We start from the raw sequence: 19,934 nt of genomic DNA, 5'->3' as shown, positions 1-19,934 counted from the left end.
GAGACACCCCAACACAAAATATTGGTAAAGTTTTGGGAACAAATTCTCCTACTTTTTTATTATAAATTGTCCAAAAAATTGAAAACATTGGCTGACTCTCGTGATTCCAATGGAATGGGAAAACCTCCAACACTCAAATAGGTGGCTGTACTCTGCAATGACAAAAGCCAAACAAGTAATACTATTAAAGCCGAAACAGAGGTTCACACAATTTCTGAATATGCCGAACAGGTGACCAACTTCCTACTACTACTAGCCTGTTTTAAAACCATTACAGTCAAAGTGCATTATTTCTCGTGTGTTTAACATATATTAATTGCCTCACAGTCTTTTGGACACAGGTGTCGGTTCTTTCAGTATGAAACTGTTGAAAACGTTTTGGTCACTAAGCAATTGGTACTTTTGTAAGGTATTTATAGGGTAGAATCTATTCATAGGCCCTTATTTGTAATGAAGATTTCATTTGTTTTAACTATTTTTATTGATGATTGAACCTGTGGTTATTTTGTATCTTAAATGCTTATCATTTTTTTTAGCCATTAAAAAATATATGTTATTAATATTTCAAGGAAAAAAGAAGAAAATGGAAACACATAAAGGTCTGGGGAAGCAAAAAACAATCTCAGAAAACATTCTCAATATAACAGTATGTCTCTTTTATCTGGAAGGAACAGCTAACTTGACTAGTGACTGGAGGAGTTTGGCCTGTCGTTGTGGCATGGAGGAAAAATATACCTTAACACTAGAAGGTTGTCTTAAAGCTAATATGTCTCTAGTGGTGATTGCATGATGACTGTTTTCAATAGGAGTTCTGCAAAGTCTGAGCTCTGAGCAGGATCTAGGAGCCTCTTGAGGCAGGATACACAGTTAAAGATTTGTGGTGATATTTACATCTGTCTGCTGTACTTTTGCAGCTTTTGTAAAAACTTAACTTCTCCAGTGTTATGTTACATTGATGTGTATTGCGCACACTAATCACCTGAGAGGGCATCCAGGTGCTTTGGTAGGTATGTAGGTTTGTGGTCCCCAAGGTGCTTATACGAAAAGCCAGGTCTGCAGCTTCTTGTGGAACTCAGAAAGTGAGGAGGATGCTTTGAAGTGTTGATAGCGGTGGTTCCATGTCTTTGGTGTGATGATCACATGCCAAGGGTGAACCGATTTCGGAATAGCACAGGTATACCCTCCAATGAAGGGTTTTTTTGCACTGGGAAAAGTTGTGAGAATGATCTGCTGAGAGCGGTGTATGAAAAACTCATAATGGAGTTCGCTGAGCTCAATTCCTGGCTTAGGGATCGTGACGTCATGAGATTCTGAATACTTTCTTACCATAGAGGAAACAGGCTATTCCTAGAGCATGTAGGTGGAATGAGATCCGTTTCAAACTAAGAACAAAAAAAACGCTCTAGACAGTCAATCCCAGTTACAGCTAATAAAATTGAAGCAAAATAATATTTTACAACTTCTGTGCAAGTGCTCAAAGTTAATTATTTTGAGATTAAATAGACCAGGTGTGTCCTTTAACTGCATGGGCGTGGTGCACAATATCTTAACACAAACTCCATTCTAGAGTGTATACTGAAAAAGAACCTTTAATCTTCTGCACGTATTGTGTTCAGAATTACATTTCAAAGTGTTCAAATTCTCGTCTTTTGGCGTCTTTATGCCTGACTTCGATTCATTTGGGGGATTTTAGATTAAAAACAAATACAGCTGCAGGTGTATCTAACCAGAAAAAACACGCTTGCCGGAAGCTCCAAGCAGTTCCATGAAAAAACAAAAGCAGGTTTAGCTTTGTCCTTTCACAAAAACCTAAGCCACTCAACTCACTCATTTCTGTATCTTGTTATCTCCCATACAGCTATCTCTCTTTCACCTCATACTCATTGGCACACACTTACTTTCTCCTGCTGTGTTTTGCATACGCCTCCATTTTAAGTTTCCTGTTATAGCACTGTAGTGAGCAGCAAGCTGCATTCCAAAATGTTATTACTGAAGCATTGCTTTCATAGATTCTTCTTTGTAACATTCCAGTTTGTGCTTTGTTTTTCATTATCTACGCTTGTCACTTTTCCCGCCAAGATTTGCCTCTGGTCGTGGTATAATATTCTAATTTACAACCGAATCGGTAACCTGCCTCTTCTGTCAGCAGTAATCAGAGTGCTCTGGGCGAACATCTGCACGGTGGCCTACTTCGCAGGGGCCAGGGAGAGCTCACATGATGCTGAGGCCTGTATAAATATGTTAGTTCTAATCGTCGACTCAAAGGATTAAGCAAGGACCACAGTGTTCACAGGTTCCTGATTGTTGTAGATACTGTCATGCGGTGTGTACAGGGGGTGTGTAGCTCTGCTCATGCCCTATTTTTGCATAAAGTATAAAATTATCGATGGGTAGGTATTGAAAGCCAGGGGCGGAGGGTCCAAGGGGCATACAATAGAAAATCACAGCCATGTTCTCGTTGTGCATCATGCCAGTTGGAACCCAAGAATTCTCAGAGGTGAAAAAAAAAGAAAAGAACAGAGAAAAAGCATGAGTAAACGCACTATCAGTGCTTGCGTCACTAAAGTGCCCACTAGTCCCCGTGAAAAAAGAAATGCAATTCTCAATATTTAAAATTAGGTGCAACTCACTAGCTGGACATAATTATATTCAATGCAGTGAGTGTTCTCAATTTAAACAAGCATTTCCAATGCAATAGGTCTCGCATTTTCGAAACTTTGACCTATTGGTATTGTAAATGACAATGTCTGTTATTATTGCAGGTTTTTTAAGCACATACATAAAAGGCTTTGTCATTTATAAATGCCAATAGCTCAAAATCTCGCAATTGAGAAACCTATTGTATTGCCAATGTTTGTTTATTCATGTCACCCAAATTGAGCAGTACCACTTCCGGATGGTCTGATATTTGTATCGTATCGTCAGTCTTTATTCGATTTAAAAAGAATCATAAAAGACACAAACATAAAACAAAGAACACAATATTTTGTGTCCGGAAAAGTACAAGACATCAATAAATACATTAAAAAGTGTTAAAAAAACATTAAACAAGTCGAGATACTGACAAAAGAATGTACATGGTTAAAAATGCTCGCGGACTACTGCATTAAATTAATCACTAAGTTATAAAACAAATCATAATGCATAGAAAGGCACCCGAGCCCCAATTTTAATTAAGGGACTTCTAGGGTACGCTTGATGGCTTTTTTCCGTAGAGACCACGGCCATCCTAGATATTTAGCTAGGGCCACAGAAACAATTGTTAAGGAGCTAGTGCGCAAAATGCGTAATGCCACAGCACTGCTCCTGGTACCTAAGGTCTTACACATGGGGGAGAGCCAAACTCGCCTTGGGATGATGAATGCCGGACAGACAAACAGAAAGTGGGCAGTTGTTTCTGCTTGTGCCCCACAAACAGGGCATGATGCCTCCTGCGCCCTAGCCCACCTTCCAGTCAAAGACCTAAGAGGCAAAGAACCAGCTCTGAATTGGAAGTAAAGTTTCCTGTCACCAACATTAGCAACCAGATCCCAATATGGTTCTAGCGCAGGTATAATTTTGGCCTCTAGATAGCAACCAGACATCCCAGAGGCTCTTCTCCATGTCTGGAGTTCAACTCTTTCCCAGTATGCCATTTTGAGGGATCTCTTTGATGGAAACAGAGAGGCCACCGGGTCACTCCATAACCCCTCCATACCCATGTCTTTCAGTGCCTCATGGAGGTTCTTCAGCCATCCAATTTTATGAAACACATCTGATTTTATGATGTCCATGAGACCGTTGGCATAGTGGGAGAGCTCAGGGGTGGTCCAGAGTCTCCGCCAATATAGAACCGGTAGAAGTTTTGCAATGTCCAGAATGGCCTTCCTACCTAGTTCATATCTGAGAGGAATCAAAGGAGTGCTCTGGGGAAGGCCAGTAATGCTTCTAAAAAATTTATGTTCGACACTGGATAAGGATGCTAACTGATCAAAGCCCCATAGCTCTGCCCCATAAAGCACAGAGCTTAAGGCCTTGGCTTCGTAAACTTGTAGCACAGGGTTTATTGGTTTTGTGAAAGATTTATTAAATTCCCTACTTAAGGCGCCAGATAATTTCTTAAGTCTCAGGGTGGCCATTTCGATATGCTTACGCCATTTATCATCATTTGCTAAATGTATACCAAGGTACGTAAAGTTGTTAACCATCTCTAGTGGCTGGCCATTCATGAATACCTTTTTCCCACGAAAACTAGAGTGAGGGTTGAAGGCCATGATTTTCGTTTTGGCCACGTTTACCTCCAGACCATGGTCAAGACAAAAACCGTCGAACACACGCAAGGCTCTTTGCAAACCACTCGAAGTTTTGGATACAATAAGCGTATCGTCTGCAAACATCAGTATTGGGATGGTAACTCCAGCCAGCCTTGGCACATCAGTATTTACACAAAGCATGTGATCGACTATCCCGTTGATATATAATGAGAAGAGCGTGGGTGCCATGGTACAACCTTGGCGCACACCACGCTCAACCGGGAACTCAGAAGTAACCTCACCAGGCCCACCCCACTGAATCCTAGTGTAGTTGGACTCGTGCAATCGCATTACCAGTGTCAAGATTTCTCTGGGGAGACCGAGTTTTTCCAATACTGCCCACAACCAAAGACGAGGCACAAGGTCAAAGGCAGCTCTCAAATCCACAAAAGCGGCATAGAGGCTGCCCTTACCCAGCGTCACCGTCTTCCAGTGGAGCTGGACAAAACGGAAGACCTGGTCCACAGTGCTAGTTAGCTTTCGAAAACCCGCTTGAAAGGGGGACAGGATGTTATTATCATCGATCCCCTCCAATATCTGGTTCAGGACCATCCTCCCGATGACCTTCTGGATGGAATCTATTAGGCTAATTGGCCTGTAGTTGCCTGGGAGTGACTTGTCTCCCTTCTTGAATACAGGGATTATAACTGCCCCCGCCCATGACTTAGGAACAGGCGCACCTTCGGCCACAGCGTTTGCCAGTAGAGTGATGTACTTACTCCATCTGTCCTTATTGTAAAGAAAGACGTCAGGAGGGACCCCATCTGGTCCAGGAGCGCGGCCACTGGCAACAGAACCCAGGGCCATCAAAGCTTCTTGTATACAGAAGGGACCCTGGGAGTAGAAAACATGAATTGGAACCCAGGCGAAATTGAATAGGGGGTTACAAGCGTATTGTGGTTTAAAATATTTTAACCACTCCTCCTGTGAGACGTAGTTAGAAGGGCTATCAGGCCGCCCTCCTCTGTCCCATTTGATGATATTCCAAAATAGCCGAGTATCCCTGGCATGGCATGCTCCTTTTAAGTCAAGCCAATAATGCTCGTCCCATTTCCTTTTGGCCAATCTAATAGCTTTTTTATACAATAGCCTGGCTGCGCGAACACAGTCATTACGTCCACTAGAGAGGGCTGTGGCCAAATTGGCCCTAGTTTGTCTACAGTCGCCATCGCACCATCTAAGTCGCTTGGGTGGGGCCTTGTTAGATTTCCTCACGGGTTTCATGAAATGTAAACTTATTTCCTTAAACAACGTGTCGTGAAGTTCAGTGGCTATTACACTACCTGGCTCATTGGCCAGCGTACCCTCGAGCTCCAGTATGCTTCCTGCTAGTTTGTTATCTATGACGGTAATAGCCTTGTCATTAGTCTTGAGCTCGCGCCACTTAAGTCTACGCAAGTCGTTTGAGGGAACGACTTCAAGTAGCTTGGGTTCCATATCCTCAGCTGCTAGATAGCTACTCTTCCACCATTGGTGGGTTACACAAATCGGGTTGTGGTCGCTCTCAACTCTTACCTCGACCACCATGTCTAATGCAGATCGCCATAGCTTCAGGCTACAAAGGACATAGTCAATCCTACTGGAGTGCCGGCCGTTGTCAAATGTGTTGGCCCCAAGTTTATCGCCTGGCGTCCTGCCGTTCAATGCCCTCAATCCTTGTTCGTAACAAAGAGCATTGACCTGGACAATGGTCTCGGTCCACCTTTTGATTGGGTCACGGTCAAGCTCAGGTATTCCCCAGAGCTGATCTTCCTCAGGATCAACACCCCACCCGAGTTCAGGATCCAAGAGCGGTTCGAAAGTGACGTTCAGGTCCCCAGCGACAAGCACTCCCTTCTCACCTGAGTGCTGGTCAATAAGGGAAGTCAAATGAACCAAAACCCGTGATCCAGACCCCTTGGTCCCTCTCACATACAAATTATAAATGTCCAAGTCACCCAGGGGACCCAATGATAGCCTATTTGTATTTTCCTAAGGACTTTTCTTTCCTCAAGGTGCTGCCTCTGTCCATTCCTGTAGCTCTGATGGCCAGCTCTTAACCGAGAGATCAGGTTCGGCTCATAAAAGAAATTCGCAATCGTTGAAAACTGGACTCCTTTTATGTGGCTACATTTTAGCCTTGCTGTGTACTTTCACTGAACGTTCTTGAGTTGTAGAAAACATTGCGCAACGTGCATTCCCACGTTGGAACTAAACTTCACACTTCAACAGGACAGACAAATTAGAAAAGGTTTTGGGAAATCGAATGCTAATTATTTTTTCCTGGTCCGTCCCCTATGAGTCCTTAACAAAGAGGCAACTACTTCCCCAATTAAAAATAAAATCCGGCTACAATCATCAATATGGATTGCAATGTATTGAAAGCAAAAGTTCATGTGTTGAAGATTCTATCATCATAGGATATCCCTGGCAACAACAAATGTGTAGTAAAGGTACAATGGTGTGAATCTTTGTATTGCATTAGATGTGTTGTAAAGTCGGACATTCAACAACAGGAAGCTAACAGGGAGAGGTGGAAGAGCCCCTCATGAACGCATTGAGTTGGAGGAAGAAAGATACATCCAGTCAGCTAACAGCAGTAGGTTAAAGAATAAGGCTTTTCCATGGTATTTGCAGTCAATCCAACAGCTGAAAGGGGTGAACCCATAGCAATTGAAACAATGCGTCTGTTTGAACAGCAGACATAAGAAGAGGGGGCGGAATGTTTAACCTATAATATATCCCATTGTTAAGAATGTATGCTGCTTACCATATTTGTAATACGTTTTTCAGGCATGGAAATTAACCTGCGACGCTAGAATGCAAACAGCAATACACGGGGACCTACAAGGGCCATTCCATCCGGCTCTTCGATGGCGGGCTGGAGAGCTAAAAATGTTTTGTCCTATTAATTCATTTTTTTAAGGTTGCAAGTGACACTGCAAGCTTCCTTTATGAAACAGCAAATTTAACAAGCTTGCCAGAAACCGCCCTCCAAATACCAAGCAGATTTCAAATCAACGACCTTCAAAAATGAGAAGCAAGGGTTCAGTGCAGCCTTCAGCAAACTTCTGCTGCGGAAGCGCACACACAAATACAGAGCTGCACTTTGCACACACAAAGATGTGGGGACAACATGCCAACATTTTACCACATTGGTAAAAACTTCTGCTGCGGAAGCGCACTCACAAAAACAGAGCTGCGCTTTGCACATGCAAAGATGAGGGGACAACATGACAACATTTTAACACATTGTTAAAGCAGGATGATACTCCCCGAGTTGAAGGATAATATCGGGCAGGGATGAGGTACTCAGGAGTGGAACTGCGAAACTTTAAATTTGTGTACAGGACGCCGTGGTGATAAAGACAAAAGTGGGCGCTGTGCTAAAACATATAGCGCGGGGCCCGTGCTTATTTATCTTATGAACATGATGATCCGTAAAGGGGGTCATGACCGCGGCATACCAAAAACAGGAAAAAGAGTACTTCTGCGGAACAGATGAATAATGCAGGCAGACAGTAACTGTAGTTGGTCGGTGCTGCTCTTCCTTAAACTGAAGTGATGTATCGCTCTGTTTAACCATTAAGGAGGCAGCAAAGTGGTGCAACAATGCATTAAACCAATAGGAAAGAAGCAGGCGGGCCATAAGTCCTTTCCAGTTTTTACCTACTACAAGAGGTCTTCCAGACAGCGCATGTGCTGTCTAGGCTCGACCTAAAAATGGTCTGTATTGAACCATTTTCAAAAGCAGAAAGCCGATATGTTTTGTTGGCACCAGTTTATGCAACTTCATCAGGGCTGCCGGGGTAACCAGTATTCACCTCACTTGAGACTCACACCGGACCAAGTGGTTGCTATTGTCCCTCGTACCTGCAGGCCACTCTTCGGGGACCACGAGCCAGACGGTCACATATCCCAGTGGTGACCGCCATTGTCAATATCACCGCTAACACGTACTGCCAGCGGCTTTGTGCTCTGTCCGAAGAACTCGACTTTCTGCTTTATAAAATGGTTCAATACAGACCATTTTTTAAATTGAGGATGCTCACGGCACTGAATAAAATGATATCCAGCCAGTGAGTTACTCCTCATTTTAAATATTGAGAATTGCATTTCTTTTTTCATGGGGACCAGAACGCACTTTAGTTACACAAGCACTGATAGTGCATTTACACATGCTTTTTCAGTGTTCTTTTCTTTTTTCTCACCTCTGATAATTCTATGATGAAACACACACTTTTTCTTTCAGGTAAGAAAGCTACCGATGATGATAAGTGGGTGAGCTAGGGAGTACCAACCAGCAAGCCCCCCTTGGTGTTACTACCGTGAGGTGCTTTCTTACCTTTTCCACATTTTTTCACTAACCTTGTATGGACAAAAAAATGTTTTTTTTTATGTGGTGTATTGATGTTTTGCTTTGAAATTGAACAAGTAGACACATAGGCTAGAGGAAGTGAGCCTTGCCTTGAAGGAAGTTTTAAAAAATGTTATAAATTCCTCAGGTGTCTTCAAGATAAGTTTAGTTGTTCAGAATCAGTCAGGTCTCCTTGTGTTTGTAGTATTCACATATTTTAACCAAATAGAACTCCATTTACAACCTGCAAAGAGTGAGAGATTGAAATGTCCTTGCCAGGATTTAAAGTTTGACTGCCAAATCACAGCAAATAGTGATACAATAGGCGAGCATTAGCTCGCCAAGTTATCTTGTCAGCTAAATGAAATAACAAATACCCGCTCATCGAATGAGATCCCTATGAAGCTGTGTTCAAGGACGTGAGTTAAGAACGTTTGTAAAGCACCATTGTTTCTACTAGCTGAGTAAGGAAATAATGCATTAGAAGGATACCTTGAAGGCACAACAACTCAGTGGCATAACACAGGCCCCGCAGCCCCCGCAGTGCAGGGAGGCCTCCAAGCTCCAGGGGGTCCCCTCTGCAAAGTACTCTGGCCTAGAGCTCCTGATTGAGTTCAGAGGGGGACCCTCCACGTACCTTGCAGGGGGGCACCCTCAAGTTTCGTTACGCCAGTGCTACAACTAAGCCATAAACTGAACGCTAGGTCATGTGGATGTACCAGGATTCTCTCACAAAGGTTAAAATAAGAGCAATTTAGTTCAAAATAAAAGATGGTATAGGAAGATACATCATATTAGAAATAATGAGAATACATATGTGCTCCAGCAGACCAGTCTAAACCAATTGGAAGGATGTAGTATTTGCACATTTTTGTGGAAAATACCTTTAGTTGCATTACCAATCCCTCTTCAAGAACCAGAGTTGATGAAAATCCAAAGAATGTAATTAAACACTCAGACAGTCAAATAGTCGATGGTATAAAGCAATGGTGCAATAATAGTTGTGTTTTCTTTCATATAGCAATAGCCAGGTCACATTGCGTACTGGTTTCTCTTTGGATATACAGCCTTAGATTGCAGCATTGGCCCGTACAGGTAAGAGCGGTGGAGCCGGGTTGGGGGGGAGGGGGATTTGACAGACGACAACGAGGAAAAAAATTAAATAAATATTTAACTTTCCCTCCTAATCGTCTGTCGAAATCCCTCCCCCACCCCTCCCCACCTCTCTTACCTGCACGAGCCACTGCCGTTAGACTGAACCACAGCCTGTGGGACTAGAAGGATTTATCTTACACCTGTGTTTCAGCTGGGGCCGATGGAACAAAAAAACTGTTCTGAGGTAGTGGTGGAATGAATGGAGACCTTAAGAAGTCTTCTGGTTGATCTTGCCTCCACACATGAATTTTGAGGCTGTCCAACTGCTACCTCCAGACAATGAAAATCCTTTTCTCTCATTAATAAAGAAACAGATATCTCAATCATCCTGGAGAATGTTCGATGTCCTGTAGGATTTAGGAGATATTCCTCTGCCAAAGCCTTGAGCCACCCTAGACTACAAAAGTATTTCGAAAGACGTCCCCTCTAACAAACTAAAAAACAGCTCATTAGTATCTGTAGCATCCTTTGAAACCAACATTTCATGAAGATATTATAGGTACCTCAAATCAACCACACCTAAGGCCGAATACCTCATGTGCCACAAATATGGAATCTGGTTGGTAAATGTGGCCCACGGACTCCCGGGGGCATTTGTGCTGAAAGCTTGCCCTACTCTTAACCTTGCACCATGCACCATTACTATACTTTTCTGAGCATTTGACTCTAAACCCTTAAGACAATACTCAGTAAACATTAAGAGACCATCATAAGCATTATTTCAGGAGCTAACAAATGTCCATATGATAAGAGAACATGGGAAAGTGTACAGAGTTACCAACCAATTACATATGGAAATGATATAACATTTAATTAGAACACACAACACGACATTTCCTTTTTTAGGAGAAGCATGGAAAATTCCAAATAACCCAAAAGATCCCCCAGAGTGTACAAAATCAATTACAATACAAATAAATGCAGAAGGAGACAATAAGTGAGTAATGTATGTTAAAATAAAGCTAAATTCATGCAACTGTAATGGAACAAAGGCCACAAAATTCGAAGAAGAATCAGTTGACAGAGCCCTTAATGCCTACGCCTGATGTCAAATTCATATGACAAAAACATAATTCCAAATAATGTCACAAGGTCTAAACATCATATCATGGAAGACCTGGGCTGAATCACAACCATTTAAACAGGTGCTATTTCATGTCCTCTGTGTTAAGGAAGGCAGTGCTTGGTGCAAACACCTGTTACCACCATATTATAAAAGCCGATTTCTGGAGGTAATGATGGATGGAAGGAAGGTATGTATATTTGTTGTGTGGCATTTTGTTGTGGAGATGTGTTGTTTTCTGTGGCATTACAGCAATGTGACTTGTGTTGTATTGTGGTTGCTGTGTTCTAGTCACGTTTTTACAGGTTTTTTTTATTGAACTCTGTTATGTTTTGATGTTATTGTTACTTTGTTTTGTGTACATTATTGTGTTATGTTCTGCTGTTCACTTTAGAGTTGCCAACATAGTTTGCTATATTTCCAGCCCCATGCAGCAAGTCTGTGTATGTCACACGCAACTATGTACCACAATCTAAGACAATAAAGTAGCATCGCTCAAGCTCCTCAACTGCTCAAGACACCAGTCAGCCCAAACCTGTGGCAAAGACCAGAATTAAAGTAGTACTTCCAGTGCACTCTCTATGTGATACAAGATAAAGTACCCAAACCTTTACCATATTCTCAACACTTATTGTCAACAAAATCTCCTAGATTTGGGACTTTTAACAATTTATATATACAATAAGTAAACAAGAAAATCTTAATAAGTTTCAACACATTATAGGTACTGAAAAAAACCTTTGCAAGAAAATATGAATCTGGCAAACTTCTCATCAAAAATATAGCATAACGCAGGTTTAATGCTTCTTAGCAAAGCATTACTCTTTGTGACCCACTTCAATATCATTAAAAAAAATAAGGTTGTGTTATTCTCACTTAAGTTTCTGCATTCTAAAAACAGGCAGATAAGAGCCATGAGGTGGGGAAGTGAGTTAAAGAAAGATGATGCATTCAACCTAGATCTGTGACTGGGGGTGAGTGTCTGAAAAAGTTCCGCACTCCGTCCATCATCTCCTTGTGTTTGCTTTGTTTGCCCTAGTTGGCAGGTATGCCCAGACATGGGGCCCTTGCTCACTTTGCCACTGGATTCAAGCTAGCCTGGCTGATGGGGGGTGTTACCCCGAAACTGGTCCGAGGATGCTTGTTTCCGGTTCAGGGAAGGCTTGTATGGCAGTTTGGGCTGGACCGTTCCCGTGAGGCACAGGGTCAAGAAGGATTTGCAAATAGCAGGGTCAGAACGAAGGTGGCGAAGTGAGCTAATGAACGATGATAGAATCAACCCGGATCTGTGACTGGGGATGGGTGTCTGAAAAGTGTCAGCGCTCCGTCCATCATCTCCTTGTGTTTGCCTAGATAAGAGCTATGCAACAGCAAGAAGCAATGATACCCTTTACCCTCCCTTCATGGTGTCCCAGTTGGCACAAGAAGGATGAGGTGGATGGGTAAAGAATGAGCAATGGTGCTGGAGAAGGAATCCAGATTTGAAGAAGAAGTTGGCTGCAAGGATTCCTAAGAACTATCACTTCCAAGGCCCCTCTTTCTCTCAGCAGAAGAAATAATTGGAGTGACTCAAAGAAACGGTGCAATATTACAGGAGTCCAAGCAGAGTATGAGAGGAACCAGATATTGTTCCACACATTTCTGTCCTCTTTCTAGCAGAGTTCATTCACTGGGCTATAGCGGACTTCTGGCTGATTCAATATATTACTGTGTGGAGCAACTCGGGTAGAAGTCTCTACCGATGGTATATAGGGGATGGGGACATATACATGGAGTCCTCAGGAAGTGGATTGTGGATTTGGCTCCTTGAATTCAAATGCAAATTCAAATTTTATTTGATTTAGATCTCTTCAGAGATCAACAAAATAAAAGTTAATACTGTTTCAATATATAAAATGTCATACTAGGAACTGTGTATCAGGCTCCATGCAATGTTAGCCTGCAAGTTTTCAACTCTGAATCTCAGGTGAATTGTTTTCCTTTTTTTTCATTATTTGCATCCATCTTGTTTCTCAAGAAAGCTTCCTACATTTAGAAGCACTAATGAACAATTTGTCAAACTCTGTAGAATCCCTGGACAATATGTTACAGCGTCAACGTGTGAGTTGCATTGCTATGGCAGCCATTGTGATTTCTAAATCATTGCCCTCGTGAGGCCGTTGGTACAATCTGGACTGTCACTATGACCATATTAATTTGTTATGATGATTTCCAGCAGAAGTGTTCACCAAGCTCAAGGATGAGTTGGGCCTCACCTGATGGAACTAGGTGTTGAAAAATCCGCCTCCGGTACTTTTTAAATACCCCAATTATAAAACCGTACACAGCTCCCCTTAAAATGAAGCTACAAGCTGCGTGGCTCCATCAAACAGACACGCAAGAACTTGCATTTCCATCTAAGATATTTCACAAATGTGTCTTTCTGTTTCTAATTAAATTTATATTCTTCTGTGAGTATAAAAAAAAGCCCAAATGATAGGTAAAAATGACTCAGTCCATCTGACCGGAAGTGAATCACAGGGAACATTTCACCATTTAAGAGCTCAACTATAACGTTAAAAATCTGAAATATACCCACAAATAGAAGTCATTCGTGCCGAAGTACTAAGCCAATTCTCATTTATTTGAGAGCAAAAGAAATACAATCAACAATCGGATTTCCTGGGACACTTTGCAAGCTACAGTTTATGTGCATGTGGCACATTCAACTGGGACTTGTGCTTTTGTGTCTGTTACTGCTCCGGAAGTCCAGCCTTCTAGGCTAGTCTAGGCTCCACCCTTTGGAGCAGAGACATTGTTCATTTGCATATTGTGCATCCTGTCCTGTTATGCCACATTTAGGCTAAAAAGGATGGATTGGCATGTTACTCTCCATAGTAAAGATTAATTTAGTTTTCTCCACCATCATTGTTTTGCTGCCTCAGACCCTAACTTTCAGTGACCTGAAATGTTTAAGTATTTACCGCACTCATTAAATGCTATTACTTTTGGGTGAGGCACTTACCTGGTGCAATAAATAGCCCACATTTAGTGAAATTGGAAATTGCATGCAGAATTCTTATATGGGAGTTTTCTCACATATATTTACAGGTAAATTACTGCATATTTCCCCTGCCGAAATCTGCAAGGTGGAAATTACAGAAGTGTGGTGGTTACTGCACAACTCGGAATTCAAATCCCTGAAAAAATGTCTGTTTGCACAAGAATCAAAATGTAGCCCTGCATGCAGACTCACAGGGGCAAGGTTGAGATGATGCTGGGGGTGGTGAAATATGTATTACAACCAACCAGTTGTCAGGTGCCTTATAAAAGATGTTGCACCAAACCTGATGTCGACCAATACATTTCTTTGTATTGTGCTGCTTGTGGGTTGCCTTTTTTCTTATTATGAAGGCAGCACTACATGAAAGAGAGTGCAACAAGGAAGAGCTAAACATGAAGAACTTGTTATGGGTCTCACATCTGAGATGCTCAACTTGAGACCTCTTGGAGTACAAATAAAAGTTAAAAAATCCTTGGTTATAACAGCAAACGGACAGCGCAATGGCGGACTATGATAGCCGGCCCTCACTGTTTCAGTCCTTGTGTGTCAATATTTCGATAATCAGTACAAGTGTGCACAACAAAACGTGCACCTGCAGTCATTAGGCGCAACTGCAACGCAGATCAAGATTCTTAAGTATTTGGAATGGTGCACCACTGAGCTTCTAACTGGCCAGAGACTGGGCGTCCTGCTACGGTATTGATGACGGGCTAATATAGCCAGAGCCCTCACTTTGGAGCTGTTTCGTTTTAAATTCACCAGCTCCGGCCATGACATACGAAAGTATGGAGATATAAACCAAAGTTACACGTGCCTTGTTCTGATCTTCTCTACTCAACTTGGTCTTTTGACCGGTTTATTACTTTAAAAGCCCTGATGAAGTTCAATGACATTTGACCGAAACACGTTGGCTGAAGTATGTGAGTTGATGCAAACACTCTGATCCTTTCAAATAATGGAGAAACCTAAAAGGAACAGTTGTCCATATATTTTGTACTATTTTACTTTGGAAAAGAAGCTCAGTGGTGCACTATTCCAAATACTCAGGACCGTGGTTATAACAGACAGCAGTTATGTGGACTTCTTTCATGCAGCTCATCATTAATCCACACATACCCCATTTAAAGACTTTAGAACCCTGATGCCTCATTGCACCCTGCTGATCTCCCACCATAGAGAGGAAAGCGGCACTACATACAGACATGTGCATTCAATGGGGCAAGTTAACACTTAGACCAGTAGCAGTAAGCATATGGTAGTTGTTACACTAAACTATAACTATTTAAGACAGGGGCCTAGCTATTGCTAGTGCAGCAGGTGCAGTGGCACCGGTTCATAGGGATTTGAGGGAGGCCCTCTGGATCCCAATTATGGCTGCATATTGCTACAAATCTGTGGTCAGTGGGGCATTTCCTATGTATCATGGGGGGTTCTGGCACCCGTATTACGTCACCGACTAAGAATCAGGGGAAAAGTACCAGTAGACTTGGGAACTGGTTTTAGAATCTGGTCTAGTTTGTTGGTTTTTTTGCAAGCTTGACTGAAACAACGGTTTAATTCATTGTGTAAAAAGTGTTAAAGCCGAAGTGTGGAATTAGCAGATCACACTTCTCAGTGCACATCTCGGAGCATTCTTCTGAATCCTGGGGGTGCTGGTGCTGTTTTGAGTACAACATTAATTGGGCTGTGTTTTACCACTTTTAGCACCCTCAAACCACAGAAACCCCACCCACCACTATTTAGAGTGGCTGGCACACCAATGAATCGTGTGCGAGAGGTCCATGGGTGTCATTGTGTCAGGGTACTGAACGCTCTGCTGCCACATGGGCTGTTTCCATCCCACCAACAACATGGGACCTCGTGAACTGGCAATGGCTCCTGGAGATTGTAAAATAAGCCGATCCTCAGTGTAATAGAACAGTGTCTGCTCCAGTACACTGTGTGCATGACTTGCTGCCTTGTAATGAAGGGTCTGTATAACATTCTGACGAGCTTCATTTACATTTATAACATACACATTATACAATATAACAGACTGAGCCTGCTACTTTCTGTGTTTATGCATGTGTCTGTGTGCGTGTGTGGGGGGGATGTGTGTGTGTTAATGTTCAGGTGCCTTTGACTATATGACATGCACCCACATGCCCCCAACACTCACTATTACAGCTAAACGTAATACCAAGAAACCCTCGTATTGCGCCCGTTTTTTTTCACAATTATGTCCTTTGCCTGAACCCGTAGTTCTGAGCTGTGCCTCCCCAGATGTCTGGGGAGAAGGCATAGGACACGGGCTACCTTCCTGACCTTGGGGTCTGAAGACTAGGGTTCAAATCCTCAAGAGAAAGCGTCTCTGCGAATCGCCTCAGCTGTTTCTGATTAAAAATGATAGCAGGTAAAGAATCAAGTTATATAAATTCACTAATCAATCCCCTACGCCCCTGAACTATTATCGAATGCACCATCCTATACCTCTGCATACCGGTTCTCATTCAAAATCTCTAGTCAGTCACCAATACATACATTTAAATAGATGGTATGTCACCCAGGGCAAACCGGGGGTTCTCACATCACGGTTAATAGAACGACAAAACAAACCTTCAACCGTCAGCTTTAAAGTGATAACAGAAGAAGCAAAGCTCTCGAGTCATGGACAGTGAAACAAAAATATCAAGCCTTAATGTCCAAGGAGCACTTTTAACATCCACGCTCCGGAGCAGGAACCGCAGGAACTCCGCTCTTCCGCGTCACAGCAGCCAGATTAACCGACCAAATAACCGCGGCAGCACTATCCTCGGCGGAGAGCTGGGAGCGGGAAACTACGCCTCAGAGTGCAGGCTCGGAGCAGAGACCGTAAAACGCTTTAATTACACAATGCTGGCGCGAGGTCGGGCTGTAAATACTGTATTTGATGCTAGCGCCAATGGTTTGCCCTTTAAAGAGCACCGGCAAAGTCCGCAGACGTCTCTTTAGTGTGCTATAGTATGCAAACACATGCACGCGCGCATGTTTGAAATGGGGGAAGCAGTTTAGTTCTAGAATAAGCTGTGGCACATGGTCCTGGTCACTCCCACGAGGATTGTCGAGCAACAGCAAGCAGCGCGTGCCCTGGTGGGAGGCTCAAGCCCACTTACTTCCCTGTGTTTACCTCACCAGCTGAAGCCAAGCCAGCGACAGCCGGAATCCGGGACCTTTGATCGTTTGATGCTTTCAATCGATTTTATACATCTTAAGACATGCCTTCAATTTACAGACAAAAGGGACGCACCGAAAGCCAGAATGCATGGGGGAATGGGTTTATGCAGCACACACCATGTCCCTTGATCCCACAGGGCAGAACCTGTAGATGGGGCCACTGGAATTTGCTGCAGGGTTCGATCAAATTATGCGGCAAGAAAGGGCAGGTTATACGGCACATCACTGCACATCTTGTGGTAGTATTACTTCATTGTTTCATAATCGTGGCACATGTTAACACTGTATGGGCGATTGTTTGACCTTGTTAATACTAGTACAACGCTCAGATACAGCCATAAGCAACTGAGATGTGAACGGCCAACCTTTGCAAAGGGTCTCCCATTGGGCAGGTAGTGAGTTTAGGAACTTTTGGTCCGTTCGTGCTAGAAATACATATTTTTTTAAAAAAATCTTCAGATTATGCAGAAAATGATGGATTACGTGGCAAATGTGGCAACTCCTTACATATGCAGAAAACACAGCAGCTGCAGAGTCATATAATTCCAATGCACTTGCCTACAGAATGCAATATTCGCACACCGGTATGCATGAGTGCAAAATTTAGCAGAGAGAGGTGTTCACAAGTAAAGGAAGTATCTATTCTCAGACCTAGAGGTAGCTGATGGCCGGTTAATCTCATGAAATGTCTGCGTTTACCCACACCCTAGAATAGGATATTTGTGAACTCGATGACACATAACAGCATGCGCCATTAAAAAAAAAAACATATTGGCGTGTCTTTCTAGTGCAAGGCTGCACGCAGGATCTGTATTGTGTTCGGTAGGCTCAAGATCACACTGCACCTCCACACACAGCGTCAGTTAACACAGAAGCATCGTATCACGCTGGGTGGCGCATGCAGACAGACACCGTCTCCTCTCCACAACAACTGTTATGCAAAACCAGGAACGTCACCCTATACAGACATTCCTGCACTGTACCATTGCACCTCCAAAGATATCAAGTTGTCCCAGGCAGGTGTGACGCGGTGCCGGCTTATCGGATGTCGCCACTTTGCATTCTGGTGCGTGTAGTTTTACTCCTCGGGTAATCAATGCACGTCTGCAAGCATCAGAATGTAAAGCGAGCGAAACAGGGCACCTGACGTCGTCCAGATGTATTTCTGCCCCGTTTTCCATATAGATTCTTCTAGTTCCTAGAGGACTACGCGAGCGGTGTCTCAATCATAGTCTTTCTCCATCAACCTGGCAGCCCTTGCATTCCTGCATGGTACGTGCAACAGCACGCGGCAGTCCTGACACGAACTGTCAGCAGGGCCGGCGGCACCTGGACAGCGCACAACTCCCAGTGACAAAAAAATTCTCCCACACACGGAGGACCCAGCAGCGTCTGGTCAGGTGTGGTTGCATACACGCAGCACCCCCTTCCCAAGCAGGCCACCTTCAGGACTGCATGCCTCCATCCACAAACATTTGGGGTTCACGAGCAGGAAACTGTTTGAATGTGTGATGCAAACCTTTCTCAAAATGTTCCCAATTCCCTACTTCTGACAGAGACCATTACACCACACTCAAGCGCAGCTGGCACAAATTGTAATAAAAAAAAAACTCCTATGCAGAACAAGTAACACTACTCCGTATATTGGTAAAACGATACTTCTCGGGACACTGTCAGCCGCCTCCTGACATCCGGCAAACCTCGTCGCCTGCTGCAGTACAGACTGGCAGCAAAAGTCCCAAGTTTCACCGCAGGCAGTACCCAACTGCCGTAGAAACCAGCACTTACCTCACGCGGGACGCTTCTCCTCACAGCCCTGAGGTGTCTGTCAAAGCGCCGGCGAGTCGCGGAGGTGGGTGAGCGGCGGAAGTTTTCAGATGAAAGGCGTCCAGGTGGCCGCGCAGCCCGGAACTCCTCTGCTTTCGGTGCATGTGCCAAAAAAAATACCCTTCTCCGTCGGAAAATGGCTAGCGATAAAAGCCGAAATCCTCCGATTCCGGCGTGGAGGAAGTGATGGGAAGGTCCGGGAGATGCTGATGCTGCCGCCGAGACTGCTGCTCCGATAGGCTGCTGTCACGTCCCCCGAGCCGGGAGATGATCACTGACCTGATTAGCACTGAGCGGCTCCCTGCATGGAGCCCGAGCTGGCGGTGGATGGCTGGGCAGCGGGGGCACCGGGGGAGAAGGCAGCGGGGCCACTGGGGAGCCCTGTCGCTGGCAGACTAATGGACGCGCCGCGGCGGAGGCTGGGGGCTCAGTGCGAGAGGAGGCGCTGCACCGTGTTAACCATCTGAGGGCTCGCAGCCAGTGCCTGCCGCCCGCGCAAGGTGCATCCCGCGCGACAAAGGCTCCGGACGAGTAATTAGGGAGGCTGGAGCCCGACCAGAGCTCCGGATTTCAAATATGCTTTTTTTTACCCCTGTAAAGCTACACGATAGAGCGGATTAACACGCTCGCTTTTTGACCTCTGGGGACTTGGTACGCGGCTCTCGCCTGGGCTAAGTGAAATGAGTGAGGTGAGCGCGCCTCGTTCCCCAGCTGGCAATTGTCTGTCATGAGAAAATTCGGGATGCGTGTAGTAAATAAGCATGTTTGGCAGTTGTTTAAAGCAGGTGATGAAGCCCGTGGAAAAATTATTATTGCATGGGGTGGGGGGGGGGTGCGTTCAAGGCTGTGGCAGAAGAGGAAGGGGGTAGCATGGCTCCGTTATCAACAACATAGCCTACTGTTTGTTATTTGATCAGATAACAGATGAAACACGGAGCTTCTCTTTAATTAATTAACGCGAGCAGAGCAACAGCAGCCTCCGCGGGGGACCTCGCGCGATCTACAGGCAGGATGCAGATGTGTTGC

General features: G+C 44.0%; 1 protein-coding gene across 1 annotated transcript in view; it reads right to left on the bottom strand.

Moving 5' to 3' along the window:
* Positions 1-19,476, bottom strand: part of CDH12 (cadherin 12) — a 2,012,840-nt gene extending 1,993,364 nt beyond the window's left edge. Inside the window, exon 1 of the mRNA XM_085606875.1 lies at positions 18,870-19,476. The gene's annotated coding sequence lies outside the window, so the exon portion shown is untranslated. The remainder of the gene's footprint in view (positions 1-18,869) is intronic.
* Between the last annotated feature and the right edge of the window lie 458 nt (positions 19,477-19,934).

Source organism: Triturus cristatus, chromosome 5_2 (assembly GCF_964204655.1).
Source record: "Triturus cristatus chromosome 5_2, aTriCri1.1, whole genome shotgun sequence".
NCBI classification, from domain to species: Eukaryota; Metazoa; Chordata; class Amphibia; order Caudata; family Salamandridae; genus Triturus; species Triturus cristatus.
The sequence above is the reverse complement of the archived record's forward strand: the minus strand, read 5'-3'. Positions and strand labels throughout refer to the sequence as shown.